This window comes from Mesoplodon densirostris, chromosome 13, assembly GCF_025265405.1.
Source record: "Mesoplodon densirostris isolate mMesDen1 chromosome 13, mMesDen1 primary haplotype, whole genome shotgun sequence".
Taxonomy (NCBI): domain Eukaryota; kingdom Metazoa; phylum Chordata; class Mammalia; order Artiodactyla; family Ziphiidae; genus Mesoplodon; species Mesoplodon densirostris.
Genome location: NC_082673.1, coordinates 80,606,483 through 80,631,682, shown reverse-complemented (window position 1 = coordinate 80,631,682; position 25,200 = coordinate 80,606,483). Strand labels below are relative to the sequence as shown.

Genomic DNA, 25,200 nt, shown 5'->3' with positions numbered 1-25,200 from the left:
CACACACAAAAAAACCCAACAGAAAACTGATTCTCAATCCCCTCTTATCCTTCCCACCTCTGGCAGTTGACTCACTAAGCCTAAGACAGAGTCTGAGATTTAGCATTTCTAGGACCTGTTCTAGGTGGTTCTGATGAGGGTGGTTTGGGGACCACCCTTCCAGGATGTCTGCTCTGTTCAGTGGCTCACCACCTCCAGGAGCTTCTCACCAGGAAAGAAAAGAGAATATTGAACAACAATGCAAGATTTGAATAATTCCTCCAAGAATGGATGTGATTTCACAAGGCATTACTGATTAGTGACCAGATGGGTGATTTCAGGGAGGAGACTCCTCAAACTAGAGTGGCCAGACAGATGACCAATGGATTACAAAGTGCCCACAATATGCAACTCTCAAAGGAATCCATAGTGCGGCCATGACCGTTCCGCTATGTACTGTATTAGTGTCCTGTGGATGAAGTAACAATGACCACAAACTGAGTGACTTAAAATAACAGCAGTTTACTTTCTCACAGCTCTGGAGCCCAGATGTTTGAAATCAAGGTGTCAGCAGGTCCACGATCCCTCTAGAAACTCCAGGGGGTGGTTTCATTCCTTGTCTCTTCCAGCTTCTGGTGGTGCCTGTCATTCCTTGGCTTGTGGTTGCATCTCTTCAATCTCTGCTGTCATCTTCACATGGTCTTTTCCTCCGTGCGTGTATGTTTCCCTTTGTGTCTCTCATAAGGACATTCGTCATTAGGTTTAGGGCCCGCCTGGTCTCTTCTGCAAAAACGCTTTATCCAAGCAAGCTCACGTTCACAGGTTCTTGGGATTAGGACATGGACATATCTTTTTGGGAGCCATCCTATGGCCCATTAAAAGTACACACTGCATCATCCTTTACAAATTGCTTCTTTACATACACGCTTGTTTGAAACTAGCCTCACAGCAGCCCATGAAGCAGCTAAGGTAGTTACTGGTGCCCCCATTTGTCAGTGAAGGGAAGTGAGGTGAAGCCCAAGGTTGGGCTGCCAGTTAGTGGTAATTTCCTGACCTAACCCAGTGCTGGGAGATCAAGTCCCTGGTTAGTCTCATCTTCAGGCTGTAAAGTGTGAGGGACATGGAGATAAACATACATGATCTTACAGACCTCTGGGGGAACGACAGACAGTACTCAATTACAGTTTAATTTGCAAATCGGTGACTCATGGGCCAATTGGGAAACACAGATGGGATTTATTCCTCCTCCACTGTATTTTAGAAAAAGTTTTAGATAGTTACTAAATTTTAAAAATCAGAAGAAAAATTTTGGAAATTTTTTTCAGTTCTTTTGAAAACATAGAATATTCAGCTAATCTAGGCACCCTTTTCATTGGGGGAAACAGAGGGAGTTGAGTAGTAGTAGCATGTTTTTGTTGTTTGTAAACTGAGTTATAAATTGTGTGCAAACGTAGTGACATAAATTAATCATCTCATTAGGCTCAGAGATTTTGCAGGTCAGGAATTTGAATAGGGACACAGAGGGGATGGCTTGTCTTCGCTCCTTGATGTCTGGAGTCTGACCTGGAGGTAGTTCTAACATCTGGGGGCTGGCAGAGCTGTGGTTGGAGGTCCACTTCCAACTTGGCTTCTTTACTCACATGTTTGGTCCTTGGTCAGGGATGGCTTGAAGGTGGGGCTCAGCAGGGAGACTGTTGACCCAGCAACTCCATGCTGCATCTCTTGTGGCTTGGGCTTCCTTTTTCATGGCATGACAGCTGGGTTCTCAGAGGGAGTGTTCTGGGAGGGGAAATCCCTTTGATGGCCTAGTGCTTCTAAAGTCACGTAGCATCACTTCTGCTGAGTCATTGGAAGGGGTGTCAAAGAATTTGAGGTCTTTCCCCCCCAAATCTCCAAAGAGCATGTGTGCTACTTTTCTTTTTAACCTGATCCTCAGATGCAGATGGTCGAGTTAATTAAACTCTTTAGTTAACTGCACACTGTCGTCTTCCTAACACCATTGGCTCCTGCAAAGCCGCTCTCATTTATCTTTGCATCTATTTATGTTTTTATTTGCTTTTCCTTTTGATGCCCATCCTCCTCTCCCCATGGGCAACATTCTAATGTATTTGACATTTATCTTTCTGCTTGTAGGTGTTCTGGTATGATATACAGTGCTTTGCATGCACAGAACTTAATTTACATAAACAGTGTTATTTCATAGATCTCATTCTGTGTTTTACTCTTTGGACTCAGCCTAGAGTTTCTTTAAATATTTGGTATTGGTCAAAGGAGAGGTTGTTTTTCATTTGGCATTTTTTAAAAGCATCTATTACATGCCAGGCACTGCCCTGGTGAGTAGGAACATAAGAGTGAATGAGACAGTCTCAGTGATCATGGGTCATGTCAGGGGCTATCAGTACTATGGAGAAAATAAAGTCATGCAACCAGGATGAGAAGTCTTGGGAAGGGGAATGGGATTGCTATTTTATACAAGTGGTCAGGAAGGAGTAATGTGAGTAGTTATGACAGACTTTCTTCACCACCTAGCTGTGTGACCTTGGGCAAGTTACTTACCCACTTTGTGTTAATTTTCCTCCCTCTGCAAAAATAGTGTGGTGGTTTCTAAACATGGCTGCAAGTTCTTTGAGAGGTCCATGTCTCCCTTGAATTTGCATGGAATTGAATTGAATTGGGTGAATTGAATTTGGATGAATTCAATGTGACTGCTTTGGCCAACATAGTGCAACAGAAGTGACGTGGTGACTTCTGAGATGGGGTCATAAAAGGCCAGGCAACCTCGGCCTCATTTGCTGGTATTTTTGTTCGTGGAGCTCTGAGATGCATATAAGAAAACTAACTACCAAGAATGATGAGAACACAAGTTTGGCCAGGCCTCTGGTCCACAGCCTTCAAGTCATGCCATTCCAGGAGCCAGACATGTGAATGAATAAGCCTGCAGATGAGTGTAGTCTCCAGCTCTTTGAGTTGCTCCCAGCCATTTGCATTTTCTCAACTGAGGCCCAACAGACATCACAGAGCAGAGACAAGCCACCCCACACTGTGCCCTGTGTGTGTGACCCACAGATTCTCATTGTGTGATAAAATAGTTGTGGTCTTATCCCTACATGGGGGCTTGATAGTTACACAGCTGTAGAAAAGGGGCAACAGTTATCTACATCCCCTGGCTATTGTATGTCTTACATAAGTTAATGGATGTAAATTTATTTTATTTTATTATTATTTTCTTAGTGCTGTTTCATTCTTTTTTTTCCACCTGTTATCTACGTTCTATCTACCTATCTATCCATCCAACTATTATCTACCCATCCATCCATCTACTATCTATTTATCTATCTATCATCTATCTATCTATCATCTATTTTAGAGCAGTTTTAGGTTCATGTAAAATTAAGAGTGGGGTACAGAGATTTCCCATTCACACACAGCCTCCCCCATTATCAATATCCCTTGTCAGAGTGGTACATTTATTACAACTTATGAACCTACATGACACATCATTATCACCCAAAGTCCAAGTTTACAGTAGGATTCACTCTTCAAGTCATATATTCTGTGAGTCTGGACAAATATATAATGACATGTATGTACCATCATGGTATCATACAGAGTAGTTTCACTATCCTAAGAATCACCTATGCTCCACCTATTTATCCCTCCCTTTACTCCCAACCTCTGGCAACCACTAATCTCTTTACTGTCTCCATAGTTTTGCCTTTCCCAGAACGGCATATAGTTGGAATCATACAGTATTTAGCCTTTTCAGACTGGCTTTTTACACTCAGTAACATGCATTTAAGATTCTTCTGTGTCTTTTCATGGCTTTATTCTTTTTTCGCAGAGATTAACAGAACCTGACATATGTATTTATTACGTATCTGCAGCCACTATATTATAAACCCCCTGAGGCAGAGAGTGCTTTTTAAAAAATAGCTGTATCCTCTGCGGCTAGAACAGCGACTGAAACATAGCAGGCATGCAAGGGGAATCTGTTGAATGAGTAAATAAGTCAATCAATGAAAAGATTCCTTTTTGCAAAAGTCCAGGTTTGCAGAGTATTCTTGGAGATAATATATGAAAGAGACGTGTAAACTGCAAAAAAACTTTGCAAATTCTGATAGTTTTTCCTGCTGCCTACTGACAAAAGCCCATGTCACCATGTCAAAGGATGATGGGGTCTTAGATTTGAAAGCAGTCTGAGAGGTTACCTAGTGTAACTCTTTAAAATGGCTCTGCAGATCCAAAAAATCTCCGAAAACTGCACGACCACCAGGAAGTCCATCCCCCACCCTTTTTAGCAGCTCAGTTCCTTTTATTCTTATATTTTGGGTTGAAATCTGCTACCCTGTCACTTCTATTTTTTGATCCTAACTCTGCATCAGGAGCCACAGAGCACTAATTGAATACCTTGTTCTCATGACAACCCTTCGAATATTGAAGATAGCTGGCCTGATCCTTTTCGGATTCAGTTCTCTAAGGAAAACACCTCTCATCCCATCAGCTACTCCAGATGTGACATGATTCTGAGACCCTGACCTCTCTCCTGAATACAGCTGAGTTTGTTATTGTTTTCCTCCATATAATCACTCCCCAGAAGCGAACACAGCACTCAAGTCTTGACCTGATTGCCGCAGAGCTCAGGGCTCCTGCCTTTCTTGTTAAGGGCTTGTACGTCTAATAAATATCATTGACATTCATTCAGTTTCAGAGCTTTTGTGTCACGTGGTTGACGTGCACCGGGCACACACTTGAGCTTCCCCAACTCTCCTTTTCTCCCTCCTCCTACTTCTTATTCCTCTTTCTCAGTGAAAATTGCTGTTAAGCCCTTTCATCCAGACATTCCCCAGTCTCCACTTTCAAAATCTGTGTGCAGGACTTTGATTCCTGAACATTCTATCCTTTAAGTTTGTCCCTCTTTCCCGATCTGAAAAGTTATGTCCTTTTGAGCATTTATCTGTCGATCATCCCATATATTGGCTTTCTCTCCTAGTTTTGAGTCACCTGCCTACTGGACGAGCATGCCTTCTTTATCTCCTCCTGAATTAGTAAGAAAGCCGATGGCTGGTTTAAAGCCCCAGCCAGGCCAGTAGATGATGAGCACATGGATCCATCAATGGACTTCTACAGGTGCATCCTTCTACCTGTTGTGAATCCACCACCTGCAACACTTGTCCAGATCACAGTGCTTCCCGTTGCTACCAGAATATCATAGGAAACCTCAAAGCTTTGTTTGCTATGCTTAGAACATTCCCAGTTTGAAACCCTGTTAAGAAAAGGAAATCCATGTATTTCCAAGCCTTACTGTAGGTAAACCAATATTATCATCTTCCAAATCGCCATGGCTCCTTGAAGAAGTTCCTCATGAGTCTTGACACTCAGTAAGGGAGTGATAAACACCTAGCCTAGCCCACCCACCTTAGTAATGCCAGTAGCTAAAATAGCACTGGGGAATGCCAGATACTGTTGAAAGTACTTCACACTCTATTCACTCATAGATTCCTTACAACAACTTTAGGAAGTACTTTGTATTTTTATTCCCATTTTATGGATGAGAAAACTAAGGGACAGGAGCATGAAGTAACCAGCTGAAGGTCACTTAGTTAACAAGGAACAGAGCTGGGGCACTCTGCTTCCAGATCCTAATATCTTTTCTTTTTTTTGACTGTTGTCCACCCACTCTCTATTCATATCTTCATCTTGGCTTCCAGTTTAGCTCTTGACCCTCTAATATGTGCAGAGTATCATAATGATTACGAATATGGACTTAGGAATTGGACACAGGAGTTCCAATTCAGGTTCTACCACTGTTAGCTGCATGACCTTGGGCAAGTCATTTAATGCTTCCGTGTCTTGTTTTCCCTAACTTCATCTACTGGTGATTAAAATATTCACTCTGATTGTGATAAGGATTAAGGTGACTCACATATGAAAAGTACTCTGTATAGCGCCTGACACACTCTGAGTGCACCCACACAGCAGCTATTATTGCTGTTGCTATTATTATCATCTTTGTTGTTATTAGCTAAGTACGCTATGGGTCTGTTTGAAGCTCTGAGGCCCCAGTGGAGGGGCTTGAGGATATCACCTGCCCCATTGGCTCCAGCAGACCCTTGGGAGCTCTTCTCCCAGCCTGCCCCAAAGATGTCCAGCACTTGGGTTTGCCCATCCATCCTGGCCTCGTGGATTAGACCTGGGCAGCCTAATACCTGTCATCAGTATTCTTCAATGTCAACAATCTACTTTTAATAATGTATTCTGGAATGTTGCTAGAATTTAGTATCCAGGTCTCTCTTGCTTTTGGTCCTAGTGTCAGATGAAACAGGACTTGAGTCACCTCAAAGCCTACTCCAGCCCTTCTCTGTTTGCTTTTCCAGGTCAGGGGTTGTTATTTCTTTGAGGTTTGGGCTTTGTAAAGTTAGGGGGATGCTGTCCCACAATATCCTCTTCTCTTCTGGCCTTTCATTCTCTCCTTAGTGTTCTTGTTCTACTTTCAGTGGGAGGAAGCTCTTTTTTTTTTAACATCTCTATTGGAGTATAATTGCTTTACAGTGGTGTGTTAGTTTCTGCTGTAGAACAAAGTGAATCAGCTGTACGTATACATACATTCCCATATCTCCTCCTTCTTGCATCTCCCTCCCACCCTCCCTATCCCTCCCCTCTAGGTGGTCACAAAGCACTGAGCTGATCTCCCTGTGCTATGCGGCTGCTTCCCACTAGCTATCTATTTTACATTTGGTAGTGTATATATGTCCATGCCACTCTCTCACTTTGTCACAGCTTACCCTTCCCCCTCCCCATGTCCTCAAGTCCATTCTCTACATCTGCGTCTTTACTCCTGTCCTGCCCCTAGGTTCTTCAGAACCATTTTTTTTTAGATTCCATATATATGTGTTAGCATATGGTATTTGTTTTTCTCTTTCTGACTTACTTCACTCTGTATGACAGACTCTAGGTCCATCCACCTCACTACAAATAACTCAATTTCGTTTCTTTTTATGGCTGAGTAATATTCCATTGTATATATGTGCCACATCTTCTTTATCCATTCATCTGTTGATGGACACTTAGGTTGCTTCCGTGTCCTGGCTATTGTAAATAGAGCTGCAATGAATATTGTGGTACATGTATCTTTTTGAATTATGGTTTTCTCAGGGTATATGCCCAGTAGTGGGATTGCTGGGTCATATAGTAATTCTATTTTTAGTTTTTTGAGGAACCTCCAGACTGTTCTCCATAGTGGCTGCATCAATTAGCATTCAGCAGGAGGAACATCTTGATGGGAGAAAGGGACTTGAGCCTGCGGGGGGGGGGGGTGACCTGGCTCTCCCGAGTCTTTTGGAAAACTTCTGCCTCACCCCACCCGCCTTTTAAAAGCACTTTCCAGATTTCTAAGCATTCACACCCATGTGCTCATCTGTTACTCTCCAAGGGCCACTATCCACAGGATGTGGTCCAATCGTACTACTATTTTCCCATTTCTTAAGAGATTTTCAACAAATATTTTGATCCCAACATCACTGATTTGTTTTTAGTCAAGAAAAGAGAATTCCTAATTGCTTTTAGCATGGGGGCTAAAGTGTGTTTGCTCCTAGAGATCTGGCACCATTTCTCATTTGTTTCCTAGAGTCTCTAAATGGAAGACATGCAATGATCCTTCATTAAAGATGCATGAGGATGTTAGGCTGACAGACAGCAAGCTCTGCCGAAAGAGAGAGGTGCTTCTAAATCCCAGCTCTTTCTCTCGATAGCTTGGTGACTTTGAACAAGCCACTTAACTTCAGTTCCTTGTGCTACAATCAGGCTCACTTGCTCCCTGTCTTGTGGGCTTTGTATAGATTAAATGAAATGACGCCTAGAAAGCATTTGACACAGTCTCTGACCCCTAGCAAGCACTCAAAGATGGTTTTTAAATTGTTACTGTGACAATATGTCAATCATTGACTCTGATAAGCCCCGTAGCAGGTGCTTTGTACCCACTGTTTCCATGAAACTTCATATCAACCTTACCGGATAGGAATGATAGTATTTATTTTGCAACAAGAATGCTGAGAGTCACAGAGGTTAAGTAACTTGCCTCTGGTCTACAGTTAACCCAAGTGGCAGAGCTGGGTCCACCTGCATCCATAAGTCCCTGATGTTCATGCTGTTTCAGCTTTGCTCCTCAGTTTCCAGTCTATAGTTCTCTGTGCTCCAAATATTTTTGAGTATTTCTTCCTAACTTAGCTCTCAATCCTTCCCTAAACAAATTCTCTTCTCCAGCCAGGTTGATGTCTTAATGTTTGAGGAACATGCTTTGTATAGAATTCTCCACTATCTATCAGTTCATTCGTTCGTTCATTCAACCAACAACTCTTGAACTGTGTGTCTGGGGCTGGGCTACAAAGTTGAAAAGGTTGGGACTTTGCTTGTGGGGAATTTACAGAAGTGTAAAAAGTTATATAGAAGGACATTAACACGGATGTCTTGGCTTTGGTTACGATACATCATAATGTTCTAGGAGATGGACTGCCCAGAGGAATTTGTAAAAATTATGCAGTAAAGAGTCAGTTAGCTATCTCTTAAGCCCCTGACCACACATCAGGATGTGAAAGTGTTGGAAGAAGAGATGATTTAGTGGGAAGAGGACTTCCTGGCAGAAGCAGCTTGTGTGCTGTGCGCTATGATGCTCCGAAGTGATGGGGTGAGGTGCTTCCCTTCACCTTATGTCTTTGGAGAAGAGCTTTAGCAGGGCCACCAGGACAGTGGTTAGAAGTTAGAGGTTGCATCATTAATCATTAGAGAAATGTAAATCAAAATTACAATGAGGTATCACATCACACCGGTCAGAATGGCCATCATCAAAAGTCTACAAACAATAAATGCTGGAGAGGGTGTGGAGAAAAGGGAACCCTCTTGCACTGTTGGTGGGAATGTAAATTGATATAGCTACTATGAAGAACAATATGGAGGCTCCTCATAAAACTAAAAATACAACTACCATATGACCCAGCAATCCCACTGCTGGGCATATACCCTGAGAAAACCATAATTCAAAAAGAGTCATGTACCACAATGTTCATTGCAGCTCTATTTACAATAGCCAGGACATGGAAGCAACCTATGTACCACAATGTTCATTGCAACTCTATTTACAGTAGCCAGGACATGGAAGCAACCTAAGTGTCCATCGACAGATGAATGGATAAAGAAGATGTGGCACATATATTCAATGGAATATTACTCAGCTGTTAAAAAAATGAAATGAATTATTTGTAGTGAGGTGGATGGACCTAGAGTCTGTCATACAGAATGAAATAAGTCAGAAAGAGAAAAACAAATACTGTATGCTAACACATATATACGGAAACTAAAAAAAAAAAAAAAAGGTTCTGAAGAACCTAGGGGCAGGACAGGAATAAAGATGCAGACCTACTAGAGAATGGACTTGAGGACATAGGGAAGGGTAAGGGTAAGCTGGGACAAAGTGAGAGAGTGGCGTGGTCTTATATATACTACCAAATGTAAAATAAATAGCTAGTGGGAAGCAGCCGCAAAGCACAGGGAGATCAGCTCGGTGCTTTGTGACCGCCTGGAGGGGTGGGATAGGGAGGGTGGGAGGGAGACGCAGGAGAGAGGAGATATGGGGATATATGTGTATGTATAGCTGATTCACTTTGTTCTACAGCAGAAATTAACACACCATTGTAAAGCAATTATACTCCAATAAAAATGTTAAAAAAAAAAAAAAAGAAGTTAGAGGTTGCATTGGACCCAAGTCGGACTACCATCTGGGATATTTGCATGGTTAGAGATGGGCCGGCCAGCCGCTGATGGCTGATGCAAAGGAAAGGTGGCTGCATTGGCAGCCTGTCTTCTGGGAGTTTGTCAGGGATAAGGGTGCATGACTATTCTCATGGACCAGACAGGGATACATGTGCAATACAGCTGGTGTGGGACCGTAACTGACTCTGTTCCAGAGGGCTGCCTAGAGCTGAACACAGACCTCAGTTGGCACTATGGCCACATTCCCGGGACATGTGGAAGGAGTAAAACATCAGTGAGAACTGAAGCACTCCATCCCCTGCATCCAGAGAGCTGGGGGCCAGAGCTCCTCGGCAACTGGGGAGAGGTCTCCAAAGGACTCACCAAAGCATCCCTTAAGAAAACAAGTCAGCTTTAAATGCCGGCTGTGCTCGGAGAGCATGAAGCCAGCTTATAGAAATACCAAACAAGCAAGAACTCTCACGTACCTCTGACCTTCCTCCCTCCTCTTTCTCTGACACCGGGTAGGGGCTGTGTGGCAGAAACCACTGAGCGAGTTGACGGAAGAGAAGCCCCAGGTCCAGGCTTCTCATTTAGCACAAGCCTTTCCTAGGGAAGGAGAAATGATTTAACCTGGAGTCAAATTTGGAGCAAGGATTATTGTATGAAGAGGCATTCTAATAACTGAAGGCAGACTCTGGTGGTGTAAAGGGACATCAGCTTTTACAAACTAAGAGTGATCAGAAAACTCACTGGATCGTATACGTTTTTCTCCTAGGGCGTGAGTACCTTCCCCAGCTGAATACGTTTTAAAGCGACAGTGAGAGCCTAGTGAAGTTGCTTTCTGCTTGCACCCCATGAAGCCAGCTTGCTCAGCATCCATGTTATAGCTGCCACAGAGGTAGAGGAGGAAACTGCCACCCATGGCAGGAGTATTACAGAGCCGTGCACAGCACTATTTTAGCTGCCTGGAATTTTCTCTCTATTCTCTGCTTTCCTGAATGAACTCAACCTTCAAGGCTCAGGTCAATTCCCACTTCTTCCAGCCTTGGTCACAGCCAGCTCTCTCTCCTCTGATCTCCTCTACTGCTCACTTAGCCCTACTTTATGTTTGTTACTGGTCCTCCTGACAACTACGGCCGACTCAGGGGTCCTGATGAAAACTTTTATGAATATACCATTTTTCCTTCATTGGGGATGCACCTGGGACAATGATGTCATAGGACCAGCTGTGTTCTTTCCTCATACCCTGGGAGCCAGGCACATCCAGTTAGCACAGTTTATTATGAAGCTGAATTGGTAGAAAACAGAGTATAACAAACATGGTCAGTGGTTGTAGGTAGCGCTGCTTTGGCCCTTTCCTAGCATTCTTCGCCCCTCACCTGTCGCAGGATGGCTAGAGATGGTGTCCACCCTGCGTAGAGCTGACCTCCTCTGAACTGACTCTCTTGATGTTATTTCTGCAGCATCATAGGGCCTTTGTTTGCTGGGGCTGCTGGAACAAAATACTGCAAACCAGGTGGTTGAAACACCAGAAAATTTTTGTCTCACAGGTCTGGAGGCTAAAAGTCCAGGATCAGGGTGTCACCAGGCTTGGTTCCTCCTGAGGTTGTGAGGGAGACTCTGCTCCATGCCTCTCACCTAGCCTCTGGCAATTTGCTGGCAGTTAATGGCATTTCTTGCCCTTGTAGAAGCCTCATCCTGATCTCTGCCTTCATCTTTACACGGCATTTCTTCCTACAAGTGTGTCTGAATTCAGATTTCCCCTTTCTATAAGGACACCAGTCACATTGCACTAGGGGTCCACCCTACTGCACTGTGACCTCATCTTAAATTAACTAATACACGTGCAATGACCCTATATCCAAACAAGGTCACAATCTGAGGGACTGGCGGTTAGGACCTAAATATGCAAATTTGGGGGGAAGCTACAATTCAGCCCATAAAAGTCAACTATGTTCTCCTCTTGTTACTCTTCCGAAAAGTTCTTCTTCCTAGATTTTTGAGCCAATCTGAACTGTGTCCACACTACACAGCCACTGGCCTCTAACGATGGCCCAGGAACCTCCATTAGGATTTGGGCCAATTGTGCTTGCGCCCTTCCCGCTTTTCCCTTCTGAATGGCTCTCATTTCTTCTCCCAACCACTACCCTTCCTCTTTTCCTTCTGCTTCTCCTCCTTTACCCCCCCCCCACACCACCACTGAGTCCTCCTCCTTCTTCCTGTTTTTTGATTTTCTGGCTTTGTAACTCAACTCACAAATTCCTCCCTCTGGACTCTGGTCTTTTGGGGATTCAATTTCAGCTGTCCCTCATCCAGTAGCCTTTGGCTTGGTTGTTCTTCTGGCTCCCAGTACCAGCCTTATGGAATCTAACCTTGACCTCCATCTACTGGCCAGAATCCTGGCTGGGCCAGCCAGGAGTCCTCTCAAGCCTGCTTAGAGCATTTGGCAGACTCTCACTGAGCCACTCTGAAAGTCAAGGACCAGAACACCAAGCCCCTGGTCCTCCTGACCAGAAACTTCAATTTCTCCAGGGACAGAACCTGCTATATCCTCATGACAATGCATTTGCTCTTTCTTTGGAGCACACAGCTAGATTACATGTTCCAGGTTCTGGGCAGTTTGGTGTGGCCAGGTGCCTAATTCAGGCCAATGGACTATAAGCACAAGTGACGTGTGTCACTCCCAGTCCTGCCCGAACCTCCTGTGTAGTCCTCCCCATTCTCCCTGTCTCCATTTGCATATGCTAGGCACAGAGGACTGGAAGGCTCTGTGTGGGTGTGGAGGGGGTGAGAAGATGGGCTGAGCGTTGTGGAGCCACAAGATGGGAAGGTCCTGGGTCCCCGAATCACAGTGTCAATAGCTGTCCACTGAATCCTTGCATTGAATTGTTTCATTGAAGAAAAAATAAACTTCTCTTGTGTAAAGGCGTTGAGATTTGGGGGATGTTTGTTAAGCAGCGAGAAATAATTACGCAAACTGAGAAATCTTTAAGGAAGTAAAGGAGAAAACCTGATTTTTTTTTCTCTCCATGTTGCATTCTCCTCTCATTCATTCCCAAATCTCTATCCTGCACCCCCTGCTAGCTTGCCTGTTTGGAAGAACAGAGAAAGACAATTACCGCCCCCATCTTTTCCCCTTTGTTGATTAAACTCTCAAGGGTCCTCCTCATGTGTGTTGGGGTCATCTTTCAGGGTGTCAGGGCTATGTTGAAAACTTTATCGTTAATTATGTATGCACTCTGACTTTACTTCTGTGTGTGTATGTGTGTGTGTATATACACTTAATAATTTATACACTCACACATCTATAAATTATAGTATACTATACTATTATATATAATATAGAAATATATACATAATATGACATAGTCTATGTCTATAATACGTTATAAGTAAGTTATAATATATTATTAAAATATATATTATTACTATAATTATATTTTAGCCTTGGTTAGCCCATATGTCATTTTTTTTAAACATCTTTATTGGAGTATAATTGCTTTACAATGGTGTGTTAGTTTCTGCTGTATAACAAAATGAATCAGTTATATGTACACATGTATCCCCATATCTCCTCCCTCTTGCATCTCCCTCGCACCCTCCCTATGCCACCCCTCTAGGTGGTCACAAAGCACTGAGCTGATCTCCCTGTGCTATGCAGCTGCTTCCCACTAGCTAGCTATTTTACATTTGGTAGTGTATATACGTCCATGCCACTCTCTCACTTCGTCCCAGCTTACGCTTCCCCCTCCCCGTGTCCTCAAGTCCATTTTCTTCGTCTGCATCTTTATTCCTGTCCTGCCCCTAGGCTCATCAGAACTTTTTTTTTTTAGATTCCATATATGTGTGTTAGCATATGGTATTTGTTTTTCTCTTTCTGACTTACTTCACTCTGTATGACAGACTCTAGGTCCATCCACCTCACTACGAGTAATTTATTTCATTTTTTTGAACAGCTGAGTAATATTCCATTGAATATATGTGCCACATCTTCTTTATCTATTCATCTGTCGATGGACACTTAGGTTGTTTCCATGTCCTGGCTATTGTCAATAGTGCTGCAATGAACAATGGGGTACATGTCTCTTTTTGAATTATGGTTTTCTCAAGGTATATGCCCAGTAGTGGGATTGCTGGCTTATATGGCAGTTCTATTTTTAGATTTTTAAGGAACCTCCATACTGTTCTCCATACTGGCTGTATCAACTTAACTTCCTCTTAATTTTGCTGTGAACCTTAAACTTCTGTAAAACTAAAGTCCATTAAAAGAAGGAAAGAAAGAAAGACAAAAAAGGACATTGTGATGACAAAACCACAAATTCATTTATACTTTACACGATTAAAAAAATTGCCATAATGTACCAATAAAGTGACAATATAAAGAAAAGCAATATTATGAGGAGACTATGTTAAATGGGGTTCTCATATCTGGAAAGTTGGTGAATCACTGAAGTAGATGGTCTTGGAGACCTCTCCCAGCTCTCCCATCCTGAGGCCTTACTAAAACCTGTAAGGCTGCTATCTATAAATACAGTGGCTGTTGGGCGACCTGAGGAGGGTCCCTGTCTATTTAGCTTCATCTATGCACCTCGTTTTTCTTAAGGGGGAAGAGCCAGCACGTGTGAGCAACTGCAGTGGGTCAGGCACATATTTCATCTCCACTCCAAATCTTCACGTGTGAGGTCCTTGCTACTTAAAACCCTCTTTTCCTTCTCAATGTGTCAAATCATGCCCACCCTCTCCTGTCCTAGGTCCAGCTCAGGTGCCTCTGCTCCTTGACTCCTTGTATACTTCCCAGTCCACCGGCCTGACCCCCTTGGAGGTACTCCAGCTCTCACTGGCAGCAGCACTCCCTCTGCTCTGGAACTAGAGACCTCAGCATCCCCGGGGGACCCCTGAGCCCCTTTCCTTCTTTTTCAGAAAAGCCAATGGAGGTGACTTGCCCAAACAGTGCTGGTTAACTGGGCAGAGCCAAGAAGGCATGAGGTCTCTAGACATCATGAACATGTGTCCTCTCCCACACGAGTGTGTCAGCTCCTGTGGAACAGGAAATACATAGACCTCACTTTTCCTGTACCCTCTATAGAAACAGAGTGGGATTTGGGACCTCTTAGGAATGCAGATACTTGAAGATTAAAAAGTAGCAGGACAAAAATGTCATGATAACTTGCCCTTTATTTGTAGAAAGATCTCTCTTTCCTTTTCTTTTTCCTCTATTCTCTAAAGCTGGGTTTCTGAACCTCGGCACTCTTCCATTTTGAGCCAGAGAAGTCTTGGATGCAGGGTGCTGTCCTGTACATTGTGGGATGTTTAGAAGAATCCCTTGGCTTCTACCCACCAGATGCCAGTGGCCTCTCTCCCCCAAACTGTAGCAATCAGAAATTTCTCCAGACTTTGCCGAATGTCCCCTGGGGAACAAATCACCTGTGTTGAAAACCACGGCTCTGAACTCACAATGAGTACCTGCTTTGTGCCTCGTCTTCCATTCTCGAAACCTGCATGGGGCCCCACTCCATACCAAACAGTACACTAATTGTTAGGAAGCCGCTGGTCTTCCCTACCCAATCCTAGACCCCTACTTTCTTTCTCTTGCATCATAAGAAATCATGGCTTTGGGGAAGGCTACTTACGGGAAGCCATAAAGTCATTCTACACTCTCTCACCTTGACTGCAAAGATAACACAATCACATTACAGAGGCAGAGTTTGGGGAACTTCAAAGCTGAGCCAGAGGGAGTGGAGGGACAGGATCTGGGGAGCTGAGACCTTATCTGTGGCTTGAATGTTCTCACCCTTATCAATCCAGAAGGAGGGGTGCCTAGGGGAGAGGAAGGGGGAATTAAAAGACCAGATTGCGTTCTTTCTCCCACCCATCATTAGATTGAACAGGACCCGGGAATAAGGAAGGACAGAAGGAAGAAAAGCAAAGTAGGAAGAATGCTGACGGGAGAGTGGATTTTGGGGGAGTGTGGAGGGGGCTTTTCTGACCTTACGCTAACCCATGCTGACCTGGATTGGACACCAGCATTCTAGAACCAGAGAACCTCAGAGTTAGAAGGTCTTGGCAACAGCTTCGTGAGTATCACCCAGATGACAACTGGGCCTCAAGCCCTGAGGACCTTCACTGGGTGGGTGTGGAATGAGGTGCAGCTGCTTTGAGAACATCTGCCGTAGAAAATGAAGGCCTGAACACAGAGAGCAGCAACTGGAATGCAGAAGCTAGAATCCAAACAGGATGAATTTGCTGGAGTTGAGGGCCAATCATTTGTAGGGGTTTGAGGGAGTAGGAGGGATCTAAGATAATAATAATTGCAAACCCTTATATAGCACTCCCTGTGTTCCAGACACTGTTTGATGCACTTTGTATGGATGTTAACTTGTTTCACCCTCCCAACAAATTTATAAGATAGGTCCTACTAAAGTAGTCATTTTATAGGTGAGAAAACTGAGGCACAGAGATGTTTACTAATTTACACATCACAGAGCAAATCAGGAGGAGAACTGGGAACTAAACCGAGATAGGCCCGTTGCTAGCACTTGTGTTTTAACCAAGTTAAACACAAGTTTGTGCTCTCTACCACTTGGTTAAGAAAACTTGAGCAGCTAAATGGACAGTGAAGTCATGAACCTTGGTATGGCCTGAAGGAGGAGTGGGTTTGAAGGAAAAACAATGGATTCAGCCTTGGAGATATTGTGTCTGGCATGTGGGTAGGGCACCGAAGCATTGTCGCCTGGAAGGTGGAGTGGAAGTTCCATTCTAACCTCAGTATGGAGGTCCAGGTAGCTGCCCATAGACTTGGAGTTGTGGATAAGGAGCTATGTGCAGTGAGAAGAAAAGAGGACCAAAGGACCCTGGGGAAAACCAACAGTTAAAGGCAGATGGAAGAACAACCAGGAAAAGAGGGTGGAAAAAAACGCATCAGCATAAAGAGTGGTTCCCTGGAAATTAAGGGTTAGGTGAGTTTCAGGAAGGAGGGCAAGGTCACTAGGGGCAAAAGCTATAAAGAAGTCTAAGATAAGAAATGAAAAGAGGTATTGTTCTTCAATGGTTTCATGGGTTTCTGATTTATCTCCCCAACCAGACCGGAAACTTCTTGAGGTCAAGAGCTGCATCCAACACTTTGTTGTGTTCTTCTTTGGGCCTCCATCCTTTCTGATGCAGGGCTAGGCAGGCAGAAGGCAACCGCCAAATACCTATGTGTTGATTGTTGTTCAGGTTCCTGTTGGTTTTTCTCCTTATTAAGTCAATGCCACTATTTATAAACTGCCCTCACCTGACGAGGAGGATGTATGATGTTCCAAGTCTTTCACCATGTTGGGTAGCCCATAGCCCCTGGACTTGGCATTGCCAATGCAGATGATTAGCAGATGCGGCATCTTGGTCTTCTATTCTTCAACAATAGGGATAAACATAAAAGCCATTGTGCATATACATGGAATCTAGAAAAATGGTTCAGATGAACCTGTGTGTAAGGCAGAAATAGAGGCACAGACGTAGAGAACAAACATAGGGACACCAAGGGGGGAAAGGGACGGTGGGATGAATTGGGAGATTGGGATTGACATATGTACACTAATATGTATAGAATAGATAACTAATGAGAACCCGCTGTATAGCACAGGGAACTCTACTTCACTTCGCTGTACAGTAGAAACTAACACAACATTGTCAAACAGCTATACCCCAATTAGAAAAAAAAGCAATTGTGTGTGGAGGATGTCCTGTGTGCCTGACTCTGTACTGGACATTTGACATTTGTACCTCAAACCCTCACAATCTGGCAAGCTGGGCATTATGGTCTTTCTCCAGATAAAGTGCCAGGGTTCAAAGCTGGTTGCCTTGCCCAGGGCCACACCAGTAGGCAGAGCGCTGCCAGGATAAGGATCCAGGTCCATCCGACTCCAAAGATGCTCTTAGCTAAGCTCTGCTGCCTTCCCTCAGCAGCACTACCTTATTCCAGGTGTCACCATCATTTAGGTGGGTTTTATTACAGCTCCCTCCTTGTTCTCCAATCTTCCATCAAACCTCCTTCTCCAGAATCCATCCTCCAAACTACAGCTGAGTAATTTAGCTGTTTAATTTAAATGCATTTAAATGCAACCCTTATCACTTTTAAAGTCCTTGCGTGGCTCCCTTTTTAGGATCTAGGGGATATGCCCCTTTGTTTTATGATTTCAGCCCCAGCCCTTCAGTATGCCCTTCTAGGCTTTCCTTGTCTGACCCCATTCGATTTTCCCAGCCCTCCTTGGCTGTGGCCTCATACCCACCCTTCCCTCAGCCAAAGCAACCTCCTTCACTTCCCTGAAGATGCCCTACTCTCATTTAGCTCATTCTATTCTCTGGGGTTGCAGCGCCCTTCTTCCCTTTTGTCCTGGGTTAACGCACACTTGTTCTTAAGACTCAGTTCACCCCCTCCCGTCACATGCATCCCTGGACCTTCTGAGACCTTCCTGCATGACCCTCCTCAGTTTTCCTCCTCTGAGCACCTCGGTACCCCAGGAAGAGCTGCATCACCCTGCTTCCTGCTTGCTATTTTCTTGTTTCTCTTACTTGACTCTGAGGTCTTGGAGGACACGATCACATACGTTCCTAGCTCAGAGCAGAAGCTGAACCCTTGCTTGTTAAATAACTAGCTGGATTTGGACGTTTGGACCACACCGAGGTCAGAAGGTAGGAGAAGGCAGGGCGGCAGCTGGACGGGCAGGCAGTTGGGTTGACTGGAGTGTGGGTGTCACGGTAGGGAGCTGGTATAATGCTTCTTCCACATTTCCTTCTTCCCACCACTGCTAAAGGCACAGGGGATACCCCGCCTCTGCTTCCAGACAGTGATAATACTGCTCGGCCAGTCTAGGCCAAAGCTTTGCCTTGAGTCTCAACTTTGGAGTCTAGTTTTCTTTTGGCAGGACTGCAGCAGGAAACACGTGCACAGTGAGGCTCTTCTCACATGGAATGTGTGTTGTGTGGGGACTGAGAGCCAGATGGAAAAAGCCTCCAAAGTCCTGAGCCAGCCTGGAAAGATAGGTGGATGACAGTGAAGGCCATCGTTCCACTTAAAGAATAGATGGCCATGAAAGTAATCCAGGATCCTGCATCTGAAGTGTTGCAAAAATTAACAGGACTTGGGGGCTGAAAGGAAGGAAACTGAGCAGAAGAGAAAGAAAGCTATCTTCTCCTGCGTTATCTCTACCCTCCTGTCTTCACACCGAGGGAAGCATTTCTGTTTTAGTGGAAACACGATGCCTTTACTGAAAGGAATGTCTAATGGTGGAATTTTTAGACAGTCATACAGTAAGGGAGAATCTCTCTGGGCAATCGGGCTCTTCAAATCACACTCAAGGGGCAGCCACCGACTTTCTCTGCTTGCAGGACCAGCCCTGTGGGAGTGTTATGGCCCAATAACCATGAGCATTTGATGAAGTTATTAGCTGGTGACGTACTTCCACAGACGTCATCTGAGTTGACCCTTACAACAGCCTGGTGAGGAGGGAATTATTGTCCCTTCTCCCCATTTTACAGAAGAGAACAGCAAGGCTCAGAGAAGTTAGGTGATGTGTCTAAGTTCTCACAACCACTTACTTATTCTTTCATTCATTCTCTCATTGCTTATTAAGCACTGACATTGCACCAGGGCACCATTTCAGCCCTGGTGATATCACACTCCACAAAACAGGCAAGGTCCCTGTCCTCACAAAGCTTCTATTCTAGTGAAGGGAACAGACAGTAAACAAGAGACTAAAGAGGTAAACAGATCCATGTGCTGTAAGGAAAATAAAGCTTTGGACCTGGATAGGAAGTGCTGGTGAATGGCAGGTAGTGGTGGGGTGTTTGTGCTGTTTTGGGAAGGAAGATGGGGAAGGCTGGTGGAGAAGATAAAGACGGAATTTGGAGGAGCACGAATCCTATACTTCTTTCATCACACCCACACTGCAGTGGGCTGCGCTCCTGAAGGGACCTCCCTGCCCCACACCTTTCTCTTTCTCTGTTAGAAGTCCCACAAAACCTCTCATAGGAATTGATACAGCCAGAGGCATATTTCTCAGGGACGTGTAAAGAGGACACTTGGACCCTTACCAGTGACAGTTCAGAGATGGGAACATGCAAGTGCCGGCCTCACCCTGGCAGTGTATTGGCAGCTGTTCTGAAAAATAAAGACACAGGCTGGTGACCGATGCAGGAAACTGAAGTGTTTTACAGGCACAGTCATTGAGGACAAACACAGCCACGTTTCTTGATGACATCTCCCAGAAGCCATTCATCTGGACAATAGCAGTCTGTGAGGAAAATTAACAGTCTTCAAATATTTGAAAGACTGTCAAGTGGCAAGAGGCAGGAGGGAGGTCGGTGTCAGCCTGGTGCTGGGAAAACTTTCCTAACAATCTCCACGGTCAACAAGGGAACCAGGTTCCCCTGGGCGGGAGAGGAATGCTTCCCTCCACCACTAGAAGTGTTCAAGGAGGCGCTCAAGGATCCCCTCCCACCAGCTCAAGGAATGATTTGTTGATTGATCCATCCTCTTAGCTAGTATGTATTAAGCATCTTCTGTGTGGTTGGTATACGGATGCAGTGCTGGAAAAGACATCACAAGATCCTTGCTTTCACGCAGCTTCTATTCTCGTGCTGGAGACAGTCAAGAAAGAAGTGAAAAATAGATATGAAGATAGTTGCAGTTAGTGATGGGTGTTATAAGCAATAAAAGAAGGGGGTGTATGAGAACAACTGTGCCTGTGTTAGTCTGTGCATGTGTGTGCTTGTGTGTATGGAGTGCATCGTACTTTATATCAGGTGGTCAGAGAAGGTGTCCCTGAGGAGATAAACTTTGAGGCAAATCCTGAGTGACCAAAAGGACCAGCAAGATCAAAGGCCCAGACTGATGGGCTCAGGGATGAAAAGAGGCCAGTGTGGTTGGCTTAGAGAGCAGAGGGACGGGGCAGTAGGAGGTGAAGTCAGGGGGCAGATCACATAGGGCACTTGTAGACCATGGCAAGGCAGGTGGGTACTTTATAAAAAGGGCCATGGAGAGCCACATCAGGGACATGTTTTTTGGATGAGAGCTTGGACTAGATGAGTGGTTTTCAACCCTGGTGGTACATCAGAATCACCAGGAGATCCAGAGTTGGAATCCAATGGACTAAGTTCCTTTCATGAGGAAGATGTAAAGTACCAATGTGAGCTTCCCTGTGGGATCACACATTTTGCTCAGGACATATGAGAAGGTTATGACCCAAAGGAATTTTGCTAACATACTGTCTGTCAACCACTTCATTAGTGTGGCTGGGTTCTAAATAGGTTTAATTCACTTCAACAATTACTTGGTGGATCATCTTCTGTGTGTCAGTTTCTAAGCATGCACAGAGGGTAAAGGGCTGTGTCTGGCACACAGCAGGTGCTCCATAAATACTTATTGAATAAATAAATGTTTGAACATGTCTGATATTCCACTGGGCACTGGGGAAAAGAGGTGGGGGAAAAGGAGATGGGGAAAAGATAGTAAAGATGCCTCTCCCTTTACTATCTCACAGGAGGACTGTAATAGGATTATTTGCAAATTGCTACAAGAAGGATGAACAGGTAGAAAGTGCAAAGGAAAGGCCTTTGGTTTGAGTTTTTGTTCGAGCAGCAGGATTCCACAAGGTGCTCACGGGGAAGGCAAAATGCAGAGACAGCCCTGGGACCATTTGGAGAATCTGATTTCTTCACTTCCCAGGCTAATGGGTTCTGGCTCCTGGTTTCCCAATGGAGTTTGCCTTCCAATTCATAGGGACAACCACAAAAAAACCCCTGGATGGTCAGAAGCAGGGACTCTGAGGCCCCTCGGGAAGATCAAGCAGCTTAGAACCAGAGTCTCCCGTTTCTCTGCTTTGGCAGGAAAACGAGGGTTTTGCCAAGGAGCTCAAGACTCAGAACATCAGCAGCTGTTGTAGCCTGTCACAGGGCCAGATCTCTGTGTGCTGCAGCCTGTGTTAACTTAGTCAAATTACCACCAAGTGGCTGGAAGCCATAGCCAAATCAGCCCCACTGTTCCCCAACCCTATTTCAATCATCCAGGAGTAGATTTCCAGAACTGCCCCTAAACTAGTGAACGCGTGTTAAAGAATCTAAGGTAAACAGTTAACCCCTTTCCAGGGCCAAGGAGCCACTGATAGAAGGTACAGTTTTGGTTCCTGCAACTAGATTTAAACTTGCTGCAATTTCCAGGAGGGAGGGGAAGGAGAAGGGCTTTTGATCGCTCCTATTAGTGTCCAGAGACTCTGCTAGATGTTAATATCCATTACTTACACACACCAGTTCTAAGATAAGTATTACTATCTCCGTTTTAAACACAAGAATTCAGAGCTTCAGAGAGGTTAAGGGTCATGGCCAAGACTATACAATTTAGTAAGTGGCAAGATTTGATCCCAAGACGATCATCAAAATCCAGGCTTTTCTCATTATATCTCTTTCTGGTCCAGGACTGTCCAGTGATCACAGACCTTTTCATTTCTTTTGTTTTGGGGGGGGAGTGGGCAGTGGTGCATACATATTTATTTATTTATTTATTTATTAACATCTTTATTGGAGTATAATTGCTTTACAATGTTGTGTTAGTTTCTGCTGTACAACAAAGTGAATCAGCTATATGTATATGTATATCCCCATATCCCCTCCCTCCCACTCTCCTTATCCCGCCCCTCTAAGTGGTCGCAAAGCACCAAACAGTCCTTTTCTTATAATGTCTGCACAGTGGATTGAGCCCTATGGATGATCTTGAGGATTTCAAGTGCTTGTGGATGGGGCAATGCCATTCTTGAGTACTTATGCCCTACAGTAGAATGTCTAGGCTTTACGCCTAAGAAATTCTGATTTAATTGGCTTGGGGATGCAGCCTGGACCTTATATTTTTATAAGCCCTATTGTTAAGGATTGGAGGCATGCTGGCCCCTCAACTGCAACCAGGAGAAAAGCGGGAGCCTAGTGGAAGGAAGGGGACAGAGGAAGCTGTGGGGCTGCAGAGGGTCAGCTCTGTAAGGGCATCAGGGTGGTCTAGGACATGGGGTCCAAGGGATGAAACAGGATCAGGACCCCAGGTCTAATATCTCAATAGTTGGTGGGGCCCAGAAATGGGAGGCTTCAAGCGGCTGGTGGTGATGAAGGAGAAGAGCTGCAAAGGGCCAGTGAGAATCCAGTTAGGAATGGGAGTGGAGAGGACAGGGCACACCAGGGGAGCTCCAGCCTCCTCACAGTGGAGGTGGCCACCAGTGGGTAAGGGAGGGGGAGAGATAAATCAGGAGATTGGGATTGACATGTACACACTGCTATATGTAAAGGCCTTTCCTTTGCACTTTCTACCTGTTCATCCTTCTTGTAGCAATTTGCAAATAATCCTATTACAGTCCTCCTGTGAGATAGTAAAGGGAGAGGCATCTTTACTATCTTTTCCCCATCTCCTTTTCCCCCACCTCTTTTCCCCAGTGCCCAGTGGAATATCAGACATGTTCAAACATTCATTTATTCAATAAGTATAATAAGGACCTACTGTATAGCACAGGGAACTCTACTCAATACTCTGTAGTGGCCTATATGGGAAAAGAATCTAAAAAAGAGTGGATATATGTATATGTACAACTGATTCACTTTGCTGTACACCTGAAATTAACACGACATTGAAAATCAACTATACTCCAATAAAAATTTAAAAAAAATAAATGCTACTGAATGTATTAAAAAAAAAAAAAAGATAATAGGATTTCCCTGGAGGTCCAGTGGTTAAGATTCTGTGCTTCCACTGCAGGGGGCATGGGTTTGATCCCTGGTCAGGAAAGTTCTGCATGCTGTGCGGTGCCGCCAAAACAAACAAACAAACAAACAAAATACATAATAAATACAGTAAAATATGTGGGGAAAAAAAAAGGAGGTGGAATGTTTGTGGCCTGAAAGGAGCTCTGGTGAGTTGAAGATTTTAACGGGCTGCTGTCCTACTGTCCTAGGACATGGCCTAGCTGATAATAAGGAGGAAAGCCATGACAAGGATGACGACGATGATGATCATGAAATATCTGACATTTACTAAGTGCCAAAAAAGAAATCTACCTGGATTATCCCCTGCACTAAGTTGAATGATGACCCCTCAAAAGCTATGTTCACGTTGTAATTCCCAGAACCTGTGGATGTGACCTTATTTGGAAAAAGAGTCTTTGCAGCTATAATTAAGGGAAGATCATCCTGGATTACCCAACTGGGCCCTAACTCCAATGACAAATGTGCTTATAAGCAAAAGGCAGACGCAAGTTGAGACAGAGAAGGACTAGGAGAGGACCATGTGAAGAGAGAGGCAGAGATTGAGGTGATGCAGCCACAAGAGGAGGAACGTCTGGAGCCGATAGAAACTGGAGAGGCAAGGAAGGACCCTTCCCTATGGCTTCTAGAGGGAGCACGAGCTTGCCAATACCTTGATTTCAGATTTCTGGTCTCCAGGCTGTGAGGGAATAAAGTTCTGTTGTCCTAAGCCACCTGGTTTGTGGTAATGTGTTATGGCATCCCTAGGAAATGAATGCATCTCCCTTGAATCCTCACAACGACTCTGAGGTTGGCACTATTATTCTTTCCATTTCAATGGAGAGGATTCTGATGCTCGAGATTTTGAATGTGTTTCTCAGTGATCACAGTGGCACAAGATGCACACCCAGAGAAGCTAGTTCTAGAATTTGGGAGTACTGTGACTATCTGTGAACTTCACAGGGTAGGAACTGTTTTCTGTATTTCTGCTGGAAACTGAAGGCTATACAGGTGCCCAGGACTCCTGCCTGGCACTGTGGTTTCTAGGACTAATTTCAAGCCAACCAGGGCCAGGAAAAGAAGTGAAACCTGATTTATGAAAAATTCACATAAAATAAACCATTTTAAAGTGAAAAATCCAGTGATATTGAGTACATTCACAAAGTTGTTCAGCCACCATCTCTATCCAGAGCATTTTCCCAAAAGGAAACCCTGTACCCATTAAGCATTTGCCCCTCATTCTCCACTCCTGCACCCCCAGGAACCTCCAATGTGTGTTTTGTCTCTATTGATTTAGTTATTCTGGATATTTCAAATTAATGGAATCCTAGAACATGTGGCCTTTTGTATCTGGTTCCTTTCACTTAGCCTATTGTTCTCAAGGTTCATCCATGTTACGGTACATGTGTCAATATTTCATTCCTTATTATGGCTAAATAATATCCCATTGTATAGATAGACCACAGTTTGTTTATCCGTTCATTGTTGATGAATGGTTGGGCCACTTTTTGGCTGTTGGGAATATGCTGCTATGAACACCCATGTCCAAGTTTTTGTGTTCACATGTTTTCATTTCTCTTTGGTATATATGTAGGGGTGGACTTGCTGGGTCATATGGTAACTGCTAACTCTATGTTTACCTTTTTGAGGAACTACCAAACTCTTTTCCACAGTGGTTGAATTTTTTCTTAACCACTTAAATTGAGTCCTTATAACATGCCACAC

The 25,200-nt window shown here is 44.3% G+C and overlaps 1 pseudogene; it reads right to left on the bottom strand.

Moving 5' to 3' along the window:
- Window positions 1-17,099, bottom strand: part of LOC132500635 (uncharacterized) — a 121,304-nt pseudogene extending 104,205 nt beyond the window's left edge.
- Between the last annotated feature and the right edge of the window lie 8,101 nt (window positions 17,100-25,200).